Source organism: Orcinus orca, chromosome 9 (assembly GCF_937001465.1).
Source record: "Orcinus orca chromosome 9, mOrcOrc1.1, whole genome shotgun sequence".
Classification (NCBI taxonomy): domain Eukaryota; kingdom Metazoa; phylum Chordata; class Mammalia; order Artiodactyla; family Delphinidae; genus Orcinus; species Orcinus orca.
In genome coordinates, this window is record NC_064567.1 from 40,009,200 (window position 1) to 40,024,181 (window position 14,982).

A 14,982-nucleotide genomic window follows, 5' to 3' on the forward strand; every position below is an offset into this window, starting at 1 on the left:
TAGCTCAGACACTATGTTATGCCTTGCTGAAAGAGAAATCTATAAAAAGGGAATTGGCTGTTGAAGCTAGACATGCAATGCCCTTCCGATGCTATGCTACTGAATTTCAGTTTCCACATTCACCCCCTAACCCAAATTTTTCAAAGAGTTAAACTGTAACAAAATACATGTTGCACTAAGTTTATTCTGATCATATAATTTTTCTTTGATGATTCAGAAAGCAACCCAAGCATCTTAGTATGCTTCCAAGCCATCAATTCCATAATTTATTTAAATTGATGCATAGGGTGTAATGAAAAGTCTGTGGGGCTTAACACCAGCTCTACCATAATATGGATAACTGAGGACAAGTGTCTAACTCCCTGAGCTTCATTTTAGCTAACAAGAGTTATCCTTTAAGAAATAATGAAAGGAGGCACGGACTACCTGTTAGGCCCTTTGGCCTCTCAAGCTCCAGTTCTCACTATGCAGGATCAGAGAAGCAAATGGTGTGAGGCACCATCCTGATTCTTTATCATGCCTAGAAATTGGCAGTTTATTTAAATAAATAAACAAACCCCGGATTAAATAAACCCATTTATATCTATAAATATTTAACTATTACACATAGTTACAATTTTTAAAATTAACAATTTACACATATTTAATTATTCAAAACGTAAAATACAATTTTAAAAAGTCAAATTGATTTGGGATTTCTGGCTACTTGTAATCTAGAGCATAGGTTTGCAAACTACAGCCCAAGGGCCAAATCCCACCTGCCAACCAGTTTTATAAGTAAAGTTTCATTAGAACACAGCCATGCTCATCTGTTCAAGTATGATCTGTGGCTGCTTTCCTGCTACAGTGGCAGTTGAGTAGTCATGATAGGGATGGTATAGCCTACAAAGCTCAAAATATTTACTATCTGTTATTTTATAACAACAACAAAAAATGTTGCCAGACTTTGATTATAGATCAAAGGATTTTTTTCTGTTGTAAGTAAACTTGAGTGTGATCCATTTAGAGTGCTGGGCAGGAATTTATTCATGGTCTCCAGTGGTGACCAAAGCACAGCGCAACAAGGTGGTAGCACACCAGACTGGAAGCTTCTATAGTTAGAAGTCAGATCTGGCTTCAAATCCTCCCTTATGTAGATAATATACATGTGAAATTGTTGGGAGGATTAAAGCTAAGCATGATTTAGTAAGTGCCCCCAAATTGTTCAATCTTTCTATTTAAATAAGTTTAAATAGAAATTTAAATTTCTATTCTGTTTCATCTCAGAAGAAAGAAAGAGAAAGGGGGATCTCTCAGGTATAGTCACTCTGATAAAATGAAACAAAACAAGGTCCCCTTGCAGCACTATTTACAATAGCCAGGTCATGGAAGCAACCTAAATGCCCATTGACAGACAAATGGATAAAGAAGATGTGGTACATATATACAATGGAATATTACTCAGCCATAAAAAGGAACAAAATTGGGTCATTTGTAGAGACATGGATGGATCTAGAGACTGTCATACAGAGTGAAGTAAGTCAGAAAGAGAAAAACAAATATCGTATATTAACACGTATATAGAGAATCTAGAAAAATGGTACAGATGAACTGGTTTGCAAGGCAGAAATAGAGATACAGATGTAGAGAACAAACATACAGACACCAAGGGGGGAAAGCGGTGTGGTGGTGGTGGTGGTGGTGGTGGTGGGATGAATTGGGAGGTTGGGATTGACATGTATATACTAATATGTATAAAATGGATGACTAATAAGAACCTGCTGTATCAAAAAAAAAAACAAAGCAAGGTCCCTGTGTAATTTCATCTAAGCATAGACAAAAACAAGGTCACAGGGCCATCCATAAAATACCAAATACTCCCTTTCCTGATTAAAATTAATGACTTCTTTTTCTTCATTGAGCGTAAAATTGTTTCTGCCTTATGACAGCATCCAGTACAGAATGAAGCCCCACATGCTTAGACACTCCCCTGAATCACCCCATGAAAGCTCAAACCCTGTAACAGATTGTTTCTAACACTGCCTCACTGAGGTGCCCATGGTTCCCCATGGTGTGTGCTTTCCCTTCTTGCAATGAATCATAAACCCAAGTTGTCCAACTACAGGTGTCCCTGTGGTCTTTGGCTGAAAGTCGTTGACAGTGAGATATGAATAGTTTCAGTTTGTTTTATTTGTATTATAAAAACTATAAACTGTACAATGGTGGTAGCAGGGAAGAAGAGTAATAATTATTGAATAATACTATGTCCTAGGCATTTTTCAAACGTTATTTCTTTCGATTCTTATAATTCTCATTTGAGTTAGATATTGTGATCTACCTTTTACTGACAGAAGAAGCTAAGGATTGTTGAAGCTGACCAAGGTCTGGGGCATGGAAGATGTGTGTGTCACTTAGAAGTGTGTAACGGCTGAGAGAATCACAACTTTTGATAAAGAAAGCCAATCTAGTAAGGAATAAAGCCTTTGTCTCCCCCTGTGACAGCCTCTCTTGTATATATCACACAGTGCTGGGCACTGGGGCCAGGATGCATAGATTGTCTTTCTGAACATCTTAGAAACTTCTCCATTCCTCCTTCTCTTAGACTTAAGCCCTCAGAGCAGCTGTTAGTTATGTCCCTGCTGTTAGCACTTACAATACAAGGTTAGGAATATGGGATGAGAAAGAACCAACCACCCAACCACAAGCCTTCAGAATCACCCTGGGAGATCAGTCAAACCACGGATGTCCAGAGCCCCACCTCAGACCCCTGGATCAGAATCTATGGGGAGACCTTGATATTGGTGCCCTTAACAAGCTGTTCAGGTGATTCCAGTACAGACTCACCTTGAGAATCACTACTTTAATGTAAGTGAGTGTCATATTCCTTGTTGTTTCTCCAAATTTCATCCACACATCAAGTCTCATTTAGGAGTCTCAACCTTCAGACCTCTCTGTCTTCAGGGACGTTCCTCCTCACTGAATTACCCCAGCACTCAGAGTCTGCATCACACAACTCATGCCTGAGTATGGAGGCTGATGGGCAAAATTCAGGACTTGAAGACAAAATTCACTCTCCTGATCTGCCAGGGTATCCAGGTGACCTTAAGCCTCGATTTCATCATTTGCAGTATAAAGGAAAAATAGTCTCAAACCTGGCCTAGGACAGAGTTTTCTGTGTAATCCAGTTCACATGTTCTTCTGGAAAGCAATTAGCTTTCCTGATAAAACACTTTAAATTTTTTCTAATAAGACTTAATACTATTGAAGACCTGTTTTAGAAAACTAGTTACCCACCCAATCATTTGACTAATGATTTGCACTTATTCTTTTTCCTTTTATGTGATCTAATAAGATTATCTAACCACTTTTTTTTTTTCTGTAGTTGCCTCTGCCAAGAGAAAAGTCTTAGAATCTGTCTGTTCCAGATCTTTTCCCTTAAAGGAAATTCGACATTAAACTTTCACGTTCTCTTAATTAAATTTTCTGAAAAAATTAATAGTAAAATAAAGATTAATATACCTACCTCCTCCTTATAAGCTACAAAGCATTTGACAAATATAGAGTCTCATAATGACTTATGACCTTTGCATTTGTTTTACATGGATAAATTGTGTCTCTCCAACTATATTATTGTCTCCTGGAAAGCAGGGATCATAAACATCTTTGAATATTTCTGTATGTCTTTCTCTCTATAATATTATAAAGAATGAAGTAGATATAATAATTCCTATATTCCTATCAAAATTTTTTTCTGAAAATTAAGAGAAATTAAGAGAAACTGAAGTGTTTTATGTCAAACTTTCTTCATGGGAAGAGATCTGAAACAGACCAGTTTAACAATTTTGCTCTTGGTAGAGATGTTTGTAGGTTAGATTATGTTTAATGGAGCATGGACAGAAAGAGAGAGGGAGAAAGCGGGGGAGGGAATTGATGAATGTGACGATTTTTTTCTTAATTCCTGAATCTCATGTTCAGATACCAACTAAAGTTTCTCTAAATTAAGCCCTTGCATAGAATACAGTCTGTGCTTGATAGGGTCATGGCTTTGCAAAGAGATTACGTTTAGGAAAAGATAAGACCTGCACTAAAATAATCTTATGCAGTCTATGCTGAATTAATTACATGAGTGGCACTGTATCTGCTGTGAAATAATAAGAAATAAACATATTGCTCTGCCCCTGGTTCACAGAGCTCCTAAAACCATTGTAATTTGGTGGCATTAAAAGTGTGGATCACAATATTCCAAAGAAAATAATGTGTGATGTGCATTTGAGGAAAGAGGAGATGTGCTAATAGTTGATGCAGAGGAAACAGACTGGAGAGTAGTGGGATATAATTTATGAAAAGTATACAGTCAGGTGTTCTCAGACTAGTCCCCAATATTTCTAGACCAGAGATAGCTGGAAGCCAGAATAGATAGGCAGTTTATTTTTTCATGTGATTCTAAGAATAGAAGCAAGAATTTGCTTTTTACACAAGAGAACAGATATTACGGTTCCATTTATGTGAATAACTTAAAATAGTCAAACTCAAAGAGACATAAAGTAAAATGGTTGTTACCAGAGGCTGGGGTAGGGGGAATGGGGAGTTATTGTTTAAGAGGTACAGAGTTTCAGTTCAGGATGATGAAAAAGTTCTGGAGGTGGATAGTGGCGATGGTTGCACAATAATGTGAATGTACTTAATGCCAATGAACTGTACACGTAAAAATGGTTAAAATGGTAAATTTTCTGTTATGTATACTTTACCAAAATTGTAAGAAGAAACAGGAAAAGAGTTTTTTAGGGTGGACTCTCCATTTAGTCAAGAAAGCATAATTTTGGTGAGGCTTTAGCTGTGCAAATGGAACGTAAGTGACACTCTGAGTACTGAAGATGCTTCAGACCTAGGTGGGCCACAGTTCTGTTCAATGGGTCTTGCTCTTCAGAGATAATTATGATATGAACTTATTTTTGACACCCTCTAACTGGGGATTAATGTAGGAAGGAAGAGACTTGAATTTGTGGATGTAAAGATAAGGAGGGGAGAAGACCTCTGCCCAGGATGATAAGTAGGCCGCAGCAGCATGGCCTCACACCAGGGCTAATGAGAATGGCTGCTGGGAAGAAGTGCTGATGCCTCTAGCAGATGATCTCTAACTTTGAGTTTTTCATTTCTGTCTAAAACATTGTAATTTCTTAAGCTTGTTATCAAGCCTTCATATAATTCATGGGCCAGAAAACTATAGCCCATGGGCCAGCCACATGTTTTTGTAAAGTTTTTATCTGATCACAGCAATGCCTATTTATTTATGTGTCATCTCTGGCTGTTTTCATACTACAACTGGAGAACTAAGTAGTTGCAACAGATATTGTATGGCCCTCAAAACCTAAAATATTGATTATCTTGTCCTCTAAGAAAGAGTTTGCCCCAAAAAGGCGTGTCACAGGTTCAAGTTAGTTGTGTTTGAGAGGAAACTGAAGGGACCTTGTCCACCTGTTGGAATAAAGTGGACCAGAGAGGTGGAGAGATGATATTCAGATAGACCTGAGGGCAGCAGTTAGACTGAGGGGCACCCCCTGTCGTGGATTTGTAGAACGTGTGAGCCAGGTCTCCAGAAATCTTCGGGAGGGGACTGAGCTCCTCATCATCACTTAAGCGAGACCTTGGACCAAGAACAGAAATGACCTATATATTTGAGATTCCATGTATGAAGCTTCTGGTTTTGGGACTCTGTCTGACTAGTCTTAATCTCTAAGGAGATCCAGTGATATGCAAAACCTCCAAATATTGATAATTGAACAAATGATATCACTTAATGCACAGATACTGCACAGGCACACTCTATAATTATACCCCAAAGTGAACAGCAAGTTGCTATTTCCCTCACAGTTTCTGAGGCAGAGGGAGAGTGAAGGGAGGGGAGGAAGTAGGACGCACCCTTTAGAATAAGGATGTTCAGGCATAGCACCAGATGATACAAAGCTCTGTAGTCTTTTCTTTAAACATTTCTTAAATTTTTTTCAATCTTAGGATTTAAACTTCCCTAAAGAATTGAATGAACCATAAACCAGCTATTGTAGATTGAATTTCTCTTTCAGAAAATGAAATTATTCCTAGAGAGAGAAGAGAGGTATGTTTGGATCTCAAGTCATTTCCCACCCCCTGTAGCTGTGGGGACTCCCCAGCCAACAGTGCTCAGATTTTGGCATCGTCAATTAACCATGCACTGGAGGTCAGGCTGAACTTCTTTATCAGGGAGCAGAGTGATATCCTAAACTCTATTAGATCTGACTTTTGGATTGCCCAGGAAAACCTTCCATTTATGTGTAATGCTCAGCTGGTACAACTTCTACCTGATGCTGAGAATGCTGCTATTCATTAACAAAACTTCATTCTCCAGTCCCTCGATCCCAGAGGCTAAGTTACTGGAAAATCTGTAACATGTGAATTAAATTCAACAGACTTCGCTCTTTTTAAAAAATGGCTTAATCTCCAGGAACTATAATCTTTAGTTGACCAAGTATTTTGAAATCCCAGTTACGTCCAAAGTTGAAAAGAAAAGCAATCTTTGGACTTAGTAACTACTGTTTTTAGAGCACTTGGGGTTCAAAGCCTTTGGTATTTATTGTACATAATCTTAATGACAGTGTCTTTATCTTTTCATTCATTCATATATTCATTCCAGAGATGTTGAGTACTCAGTGACAGACACCATTCTAGAATACAAAGATTAAAAAAAAGCATAGTTCCTGCCTTTAAGGAAATCATATTTTTAGGAAAGAGACTCTGTTTAGATTAAGTTTGATTATGATTGTCATGAATAATGCCATTGTCATCAAAAACAAGATAGGACAATTAAAATATTTGATGAATATTTTTACATAACTCATAATAGATTTGAAGACATTTTGCAAAGCAATATTTTCAGAAATGTTTGACCAATTACAGAATTTTTCTCAGGGTTATTACTTGGAAGGATATCACTGATGTGTGCATATTAAAATATTCTTTAAAATATTTTTGATGTGTTATTTTAGTCATAATATGCTAACATCTCTTATGGTGCCAGCACAGAGGCTTAGACATGGTAGACACCCAATAAGCATTCCCTTGAATTTTAGATTTGGAATTTTTAGGAATCAGCTAGTCCTGTGGTCCTTAATCTTAACTGGGTTTTAGAGCACTTTGAAAATCTAATGAAATCTTTGGAACTTTTTTCCCATTAAAAAAGCACATATTTACAAACACTTAGATTTTTGTATACAATGTTAGGGGATTGGTGGATTACCTTAAGTATCATCCATAAACTCCTTTGGGGTCACATAATCTAGTCTATATCTTCCATTTTATAACTGTTAAAAATCATTGCCAAGAACCGGGATTGGAAAATTATGGCCCTGAGGCCAAATCCAGCCTTCTTCATTTCTTCTTCTTGTACAGCCTGAGCTAAGAATGGCGTTTACATTTTCAAATAGTTACATTTTAAACAGTTATGTAAGAGCCTGTATATTATCTTCAACTTTGCCTTTTGGCTTGCAGAACCTAAACTATTCACTATCTAGGCCTTATAGAAAAAATTTGCCAATCCTTGCCCTAGAATGGTCAGAAAATATCTTCTAAATCACTCGGTCATTACTAGAAAACAGAGGACTAGAATTCATACCTCCTGATTTCTCATCCATTGGTCTCTCATTACTCCTATTGATCAATTAAACTGTTGACTGATTGATTTAAACCCAATAAAAAAGAAAACAAGGAGTTGTAAATCTGGAGTACTTGATAAACAATTTCTTAGATAAATAATTGGACATTTTTGCAGGAAGTTGAAATCCAGAGAACTAAATGACCTATCCAAAATCATACTACAAATTTGTTAAGGAAGCAAGACTAAGCTGTGAAACTCAGGCTGCGCATTACTGACTACTTTTTTAAACTTTGCATTATTTTCCATTCCACATGTTTGAAATGCAATACTTCTTGTGAAAGGAAATAATGGTATGGAAGGAACTTACTTAAGGAAAATATTTGAACAGATGCTGTTGTTAACTTCTAATTAAGTGATTTTTAAAGCTATTTTCAGATTCCTCCTGTCATGTCATACTGTAATAATGGAATGCAAAGAATTATGATAACCATTATCACAAAATCACACATGCTATCTTGAATATATTCTTTTAGAAATTTCAAAGTACCTGATTGCTATTGATCGTTTTCTTCTATCGATTAGGGCTGCCAAAATGGTTTCAAACTATATATGACAATATTAGCAATAATAGATTTAAAGAGTTTCATAATAAAAAATAATAAAACTACTTAAAAGATAAACATATGGGGCTTCCCTGGTGGCGCAGTGGTTGAGAGTCTGCCTGCCGATGCGGGGGACACGGGTTCGTGTCCCGGTCCGGGAGGATCCCATATGCCACGGAGCGGCTGGGCCCGTGAGCCATGGCCGCTGAGCCTGCGCGTCCGGAGCCTGTGCTCCGCAACGAGAGAGGCCACAACAGTGAGAGGCCCACGTACCGCAAAAAAAAAAAAAAAGATAAACATATGAATAATATGTGAAAGCAATACCAGATCCCCTAAAGACTTCTATGAGGTTTTTAGCCACAGTCCTTTTTTTTATTTTCTAATCGATTTTGAAAACATTTTTGTCCATATTTAACCACTAATAAAAATTAGGTGTCAAACTCAGAGTAGTGTGTACTACACAGGAAGAACAAAACAATTGTTTCTATAAAGGAGGAGCTGTGGTCAGAGTAGATAAGCTTGGGTTTTTTTTCAATATATTTTTTAACATCTTTATGGGAGTATAATTGCTTTACAATGGTGTGTTAGTTTCTGCTGTATAACAAAGTGAGTCAGCTATATGTATACATATATCCCCACATCTCCTCCCTCTTGCGTCTCCCTCCCACCCTCCCTATCCCACCCCTCTAGTTGGACACAAAGCATAGAGCCGATCTCCCTGTGCTATGTGGCTGCTTCCCCCTAGCTATCTATTTTACGTTTGGTAGTGTATATATGTCCATGCCACTCTCTCACTTCGTCCCATAAGCTTGTTTTTCACAGTAAGACTGTCTGGAGATTCTGAACTAGGACTACGTTGGTAAGTCTGGCATGCTCTCTTTATGCATAACCTCTATTCACATGCCCCCCAGCCTAAGTCTTTTGCACTTACCTGAAAAAGCCAGATTTCTCAGGGAAATGTGCAGAGTTAGGCCATCTGTCTGAATTCCAAATCTGATTCTTTTTTAATGACAAGGCTGCTTGGGCACTTCCACGGTCTGCATGCACTCACAGGGCCTGGCCGGTTCACCAAACAAAAGGAAGCTAGTGTTTTAAGTTAAGTTCTGCAAAGAATCAACAGCAACCACAAAACCTCAAGACCATTTCAAACACACTAACACTGAAAAACCAAGCTCTTAAAGATGAACAGTCCAAGTTGCAAAATTATAGGAAGGCCAACTGTCAAGAAATTCTTTTTTAAGGTTTTAGGACTACTATGAGAATCCATTTTAAAAAAATTATTCAAACTGAATTTTGTAGAGAATGGGGGGAAAAGGCAGTGATATTATCAAAATGTGTGCTGAACTGTGTGCTGTGTTTAGGGTGGAAGAATATATATATATATAATTTCCTTTCAGAAAATTTACGGAGTTGTTCTATACCCCATTGGGGACCTAGGACTCCTACTCTTATAATGTATTTTGGCGATTAGCTCTGTCATTGATATATAATATTGCCTAAAACATGACACTAACATCAGCTCATTTAATTAGAGTTAAGAAAGAGGATATTTGAACCAGAGTCTATTATAGTGCCAGAGGAGGGGAGTATGTTAGTCCACAGCCTCGTTTTTTAGACCATGAACATTATCTTCAAAAGAAGTTCTGCACACAGTCATAAAGATATACTGCAAATGTTGAAAGAAAACTAAGTTCCTCAAACTGCTCTAACTTGCCTGCCATTTTATGCAACACTATAAATTAACATTTTATCAATATTGTAATTATCTTGTAAATCGCCTAATAACATATAGAAATCTGTGACTTTAGATGGCTAATTTATTAAATATCAACATTTTAAACACCACTCGAATTTTTAAACTCTAATTTGACATTTCTTTATTTAAAAAAAATTACGGGAGCATCAAACTTGTACCGTCCCTGAGTTCTCTCTACTTTAAAGGCCCAAATTAGAATTATGATTTTGGTAACTTCAGATGATTTGTGGTCTCCTTTGCAATGCTGGAATACTAATATTCTAGGCAAACATTTTGCAGCTCTTGTTACTCATTGTTCACATTTCTCATTTCAAACATAATGTTATAAATGCACCTGATTTTGTTTTTTCAGTTGCAAGGGAAGTATTCTACATCTGGAAAGTCTTCAATTTCGGCAGGTGTGCACCATTTGTGTTATAGGAATAAAAATGTTATATGCTTCAAAATAACTCATGCTGGAGGAATTTCAATTCTTAGTAATGGTAGAGAAGACTGTTATAGACAAACCCACCCTCTGAGAAGAACTAAAAAAATTGGATAGCATATAAATTCTATTGGCTTTAGAAAGCTGGCCAGGCAGTGAGAACCTGAAGAAACCAAATCCCCGGGAGAAGAGAAGTACAAAAAGTGAACCTGATTTTTGACTCTTTTTTACTCAAGGTGCTCCTGTTTATAACTGGCCACTGAGAAGCAGAGAAATCAAGCAGAAAAGGGTAGCATTATTGGCAATAAACAATGGGAATTTCATTATGATAAATGCCACAATCTTTCTAAAATATTACAATTCTAAATTTCTTGCACTTAATAATGTAGTTTCAAAATATATAAAGCAAAATGATGACACAATTAAAAGGAAAATGGACAAATCCATTATCATAGGAAGATTTTTAACAGATGTCTCTTAGTAACTGATAGACCAAGCAGATAAAAATTCCATATGGATATAGTAGATTTTTAACAATGCCATCAATAAATTTGACCTAATATACATACCCTATATCCAGCAAGAGCAAAATTCACATCAAATGTCAAAGCCAGTTAACTAAGTGATGGGTATAAAGGAAATCTCAACAGAGATCTAAAAACTAAAATTATACACAGTATATTTTCTGACAATAGTAGTTAGGCTAGAAATCAATAACAAAAAAGATAATATTAAAACTTTCTTATGTTAGAAAAGTTCTTGATATAAGTACTTTTAAATAATTCAAAGGCTAAAAAAAATGAATACAAATGAAAATTAGGAAACTTTTTCTTTGAATGATAATGAAACTTCAACTTGTCAAATCTTTCAGAACACAATTAACACCATACTTAAATGCTTATATTAGGAGTGAAGCTGAAAATAAATTCTCCAAGCATCCATGTCCATAAGTTAAAAGAAAAACCTAGGGAGAACAAATAGAAACAAATAATAAAAATAAAAGCAAAAGTCAATAAAATATTAAACAAACATGCACTGGAGAAAATCAATATAAAAGTTGTTTTTTTAAAAAAAGTTGGTTTTAAAATTTGATAAATCTCTGAAAGACAGGTCAAGAAAAAAAGAAAGAGGGCACAAAACACGAATATTAAGAATGATTTTATTCAAAGGAGGGATTTCAGTACAGATCCCACAGTTAAGAAAATGAAAACAAGAGGATATCATAACAGCTTTAGAGTAATAATTTCAATGAAACAATTAGATGGTTTTAAAAGCCATAATTTTCCAAAACTGCCAAAATACCACAAGAAGAAATATAAAATACAAATAGTTTAATATGTAGTAAAGAAATTGGATCTGTAACTAACATCCTTTGAAAACAAATTTCCAAGCCTGGCAGTTTTACTAGTGAATTCCTCCAAACATTTAGAAATAAAAATCAATCTTACATATACTATTCCAGAGACAGAGAAAGAGGAAAAATTTCCCAAGTCATATTTTGAGGTCATTGTAACTTTGGTAGCAAATACTGGTAAGAACATTACATTAAAGGACCTAAGGGAGCCCACTCTCTTATTTATATAGATACAAAACTCTTACAAAATGATAGCAAAGCAAATCCAGTGATATATAAAAACGATAATACAATTATTCCAGGAGGGCAAGCTGGTGTAACATGTGAAAATCGATGAATGCAATTCACCACATCAACAGAATAGAGGAGAAGAATCATAATCATCTCAAACAGAGGCAGAAAGATCACTCAATAAAATTCAGCATCTATCTGTGATTTTAGAAAAGAAAACCTACAAACTAAGAATAGAAGGATGTTTACAACATTTTATAGCAAACATCATGCTTCAATGGAAAATATTGAAAGCTTTTCTTTTGATATCAGGTATACGTAAAGGATGACTTCTGACTATTAGAATACTATTCAACATTGCATTCTAATCTAGGATCTATCTTAACCCAGTGTGTTGAGGCAAGACAATCAATAGAAGGTATAAGTATTGGAAAAGTAGAAATGAAACTATCTTTATTTGCAAGAGCCCTGATTTTATACATAAAAATTCCAGATTTTTGTAGTTCATATAACTGACAAAGGACTCATATCAAATATATATCAATAAGAAAAAGACAGATAATACAATAAAGTTAGTATACACAAAATACATTAACAGACAATTTGCAAAAAATTTCCCAATAAACCCACAAAATGTTGGTCATTCTTATTAGTGATTTGGGAAATGCAAATAAAAACTGCAATGGAATATCACTACACACCAGATAGCTGAAATTTTTTTAATTTTTTTTTATACAGCAGGTTCTTGCTAGTTATCTATTTTATACATGTTAGTATATATATGTCAATAAACACACCACCAAGTGTTGCAGAGGGTGTGGAGTGAATAGAATATTCATATACTACTAGAAGGAGTGGAAACATGGCACAACTAAAGCTTTACTTCTAAAGCTGAGTATACACATATCTCATGAACTGGCGATTGCATTTCTAGATACACACCCAACAAATAATGCGTATGTATGTGTTCCAAAAAAGTTACAAGAATGTTTGAGACAGCAGTAGGTATAACAGCCCAAGTCTAAAATCTTCCAGATGTCAATCAAAAATAAAACGTATTATCAGAAAAAAGTGGTATGTATAGAATTGCTCTTACCATGAACATGAATAAAGTACTGCTACATGAAAAACCATAGATGAGTTTTGCAAACAATGTATTAGTAAAAAGAAGCCAGACACAAGAGAAGTCGCTGTGTGATTATGTTCATACAAAATTTAAATACTGGCAAAACGGATATGATATTATAAATCAGGTAGTTGTTACCTCTGGGATAAATGAGAGGAGTAACTGAAAGAAGGGGGACTTCTGTGCTATCTCCTGGTCTGGGTGGTTGCTCCCGGTAATTCTGTGGTTGTACTACTATAATTGGTGCACTTTTCTGTCTGTACATTATACTGAAACAGTAAAAGTTTATTTGAAAAAATGACCCTCACTGGAAATTCGGTGCTATACTTGATTTAACACTAATTATTTTCACAGTTCTATTATTTCCACATAAGGATTCAGCCAACAGTCTCTTTCTTCCTTGAGGCTTGAGATGGAGTGTCCTCCTCTTCCAAATTCCTTGCATGCTCTTGCTCATTTTCCGGGATATGATGCTAATACATCCTCTTCCTCACTTTGAAATATGTTTGGTCAGTGCTTCATCCCCACTGAAATAGTGCCAGAACAATTCGCTCCAAATCCATATTTAGAGCTCATTAAGAGAAAATTTGCATGTGGCATTTGTGAACTTCCAACTCTTACCTATTAAATCAATGTGCAAAGTACACTTTGGTTGAACTCTGCTGCAGATCTTCAGAATCATCTTAATCACATAAAAAGAATGATTTCCAATATTGGCACCCCATATAAAAATGAGGCTGGTGATGATAAAATGTCAAATATTTAAAGAGCAGGAGAGGGATCTATGAAGACAGAATCTCAGTGTTTGAAGATAGGCACTGATACTAGAAACACCTTCCACGTAATCATCCAGTCTCTACCTGTTCATTGACAGCTCTGATGTTTAAAGCTATTCATTACTTACAAGCTGAAATGTCTCACTATACCATCTACCCACATGTTCAATTCCCCCTCTACCACAGAGAAAAACTTAATCCCTTTTCTATACGACAGCACTGTAAGTGCTGATAATACTTGACTTGTCCAGTCTTCTCTTCTCCATGCCTGGAGCTTTGTTCTGTTAAAACAATACATGTGTGGTGTGGCTTTGAGCTCCTCCATCCTCCTGGCCACTCTGCTTTCAATACCCTTCAGTTTAGTTAACTTCCTCCTTCTTCACAGTTTATCCAGAATGGCACCTAATGCCTTCAGTGTACTCTGACCTGTGAAATGATGTCTCTTTGTTATATGGTGCTTTCTTTAAGAGCTTCCCACAAGCACATTTTCCACCATCCTGTGGTTTAGACCCAAGAGAAGACCTTTGCATTGATCTTTGCTAAACTTTACTTTGCTCCAGGCTTTTCCATAACTTTTTGGATCCTAAGTCTGATCACCACGTCGCCATTCAAGGTGTCCAATAGACCATAACTGAAGCTCAAGGCCTCTCCCAGCCACCTGAAAGCTTCCAGTTGGGCAACAGTCCATTCGTGTGTGTCCTTCAGCTAGAGCCATTCTCCAGATATCATACAGCCTAGGATTCCAGAATGTCAATATGGCCAGCAGCCACCTTGCTGAATACCTGGATGAAAACCACATAACCTATGTCTAATGAATATTGTTCATCTTCATTCTGGTAACATGTCCAAGATATCCCTGTCACAATTTAACTTTCCAGCCACGTGAATTAGCATGTGGACTCTGTACTCACAGTAGAACACAAGGATTTGGAAATCATCTGCGTTCAAGTTCCTCCCTTTCACCTGGTTAACTGAGTATCCTCAGAAAAACCACATAGACTCTCTGAGCCTCATTTTGCTAATTAAGACAATAGGCTAATTGCCTAGGCCTCTGCTGGAGAATTTTGCTTTAATTTGTTTTATGATGTGCATGAACTTTGTCTAAAG

At 36.3% G+C, this 14,982-nt stretch overlaps 1 protein-coding gene and 1 long non-coding RNA gene across 3 annotated transcripts in view; one reads left to right on the forward strand and one right to left on the reverse strand.

Annotated features, from left to right (window-relative positions):
- The window catches only part of LOC101281825 (probable G-protein coupled receptor 141), a 186,816-nt gene that overhangs the window by 54,191 nt on the left and 117,643 nt on the right, over positions 1-14,982 (reverse strand). Inside the window, exon 3 of the mRNA XM_033428269.2 lies at positions 9,140-9,264. The gene's annotated coding sequence lies outside the window, so the exon portion shown is untranslated. The remainder of the gene's footprint in view (positions 1-9,139; positions 9,265-14,982) is intronic.
- LOC125965492 (uncharacterized) overlaps positions 1-14,982 on the forward strand; it is a 105,427-nt gene that overhangs the window by 49,369 nt on the left and 41,076 nt on the right. The gene's annotated exons all lie outside the window — the stretch shown is intronic.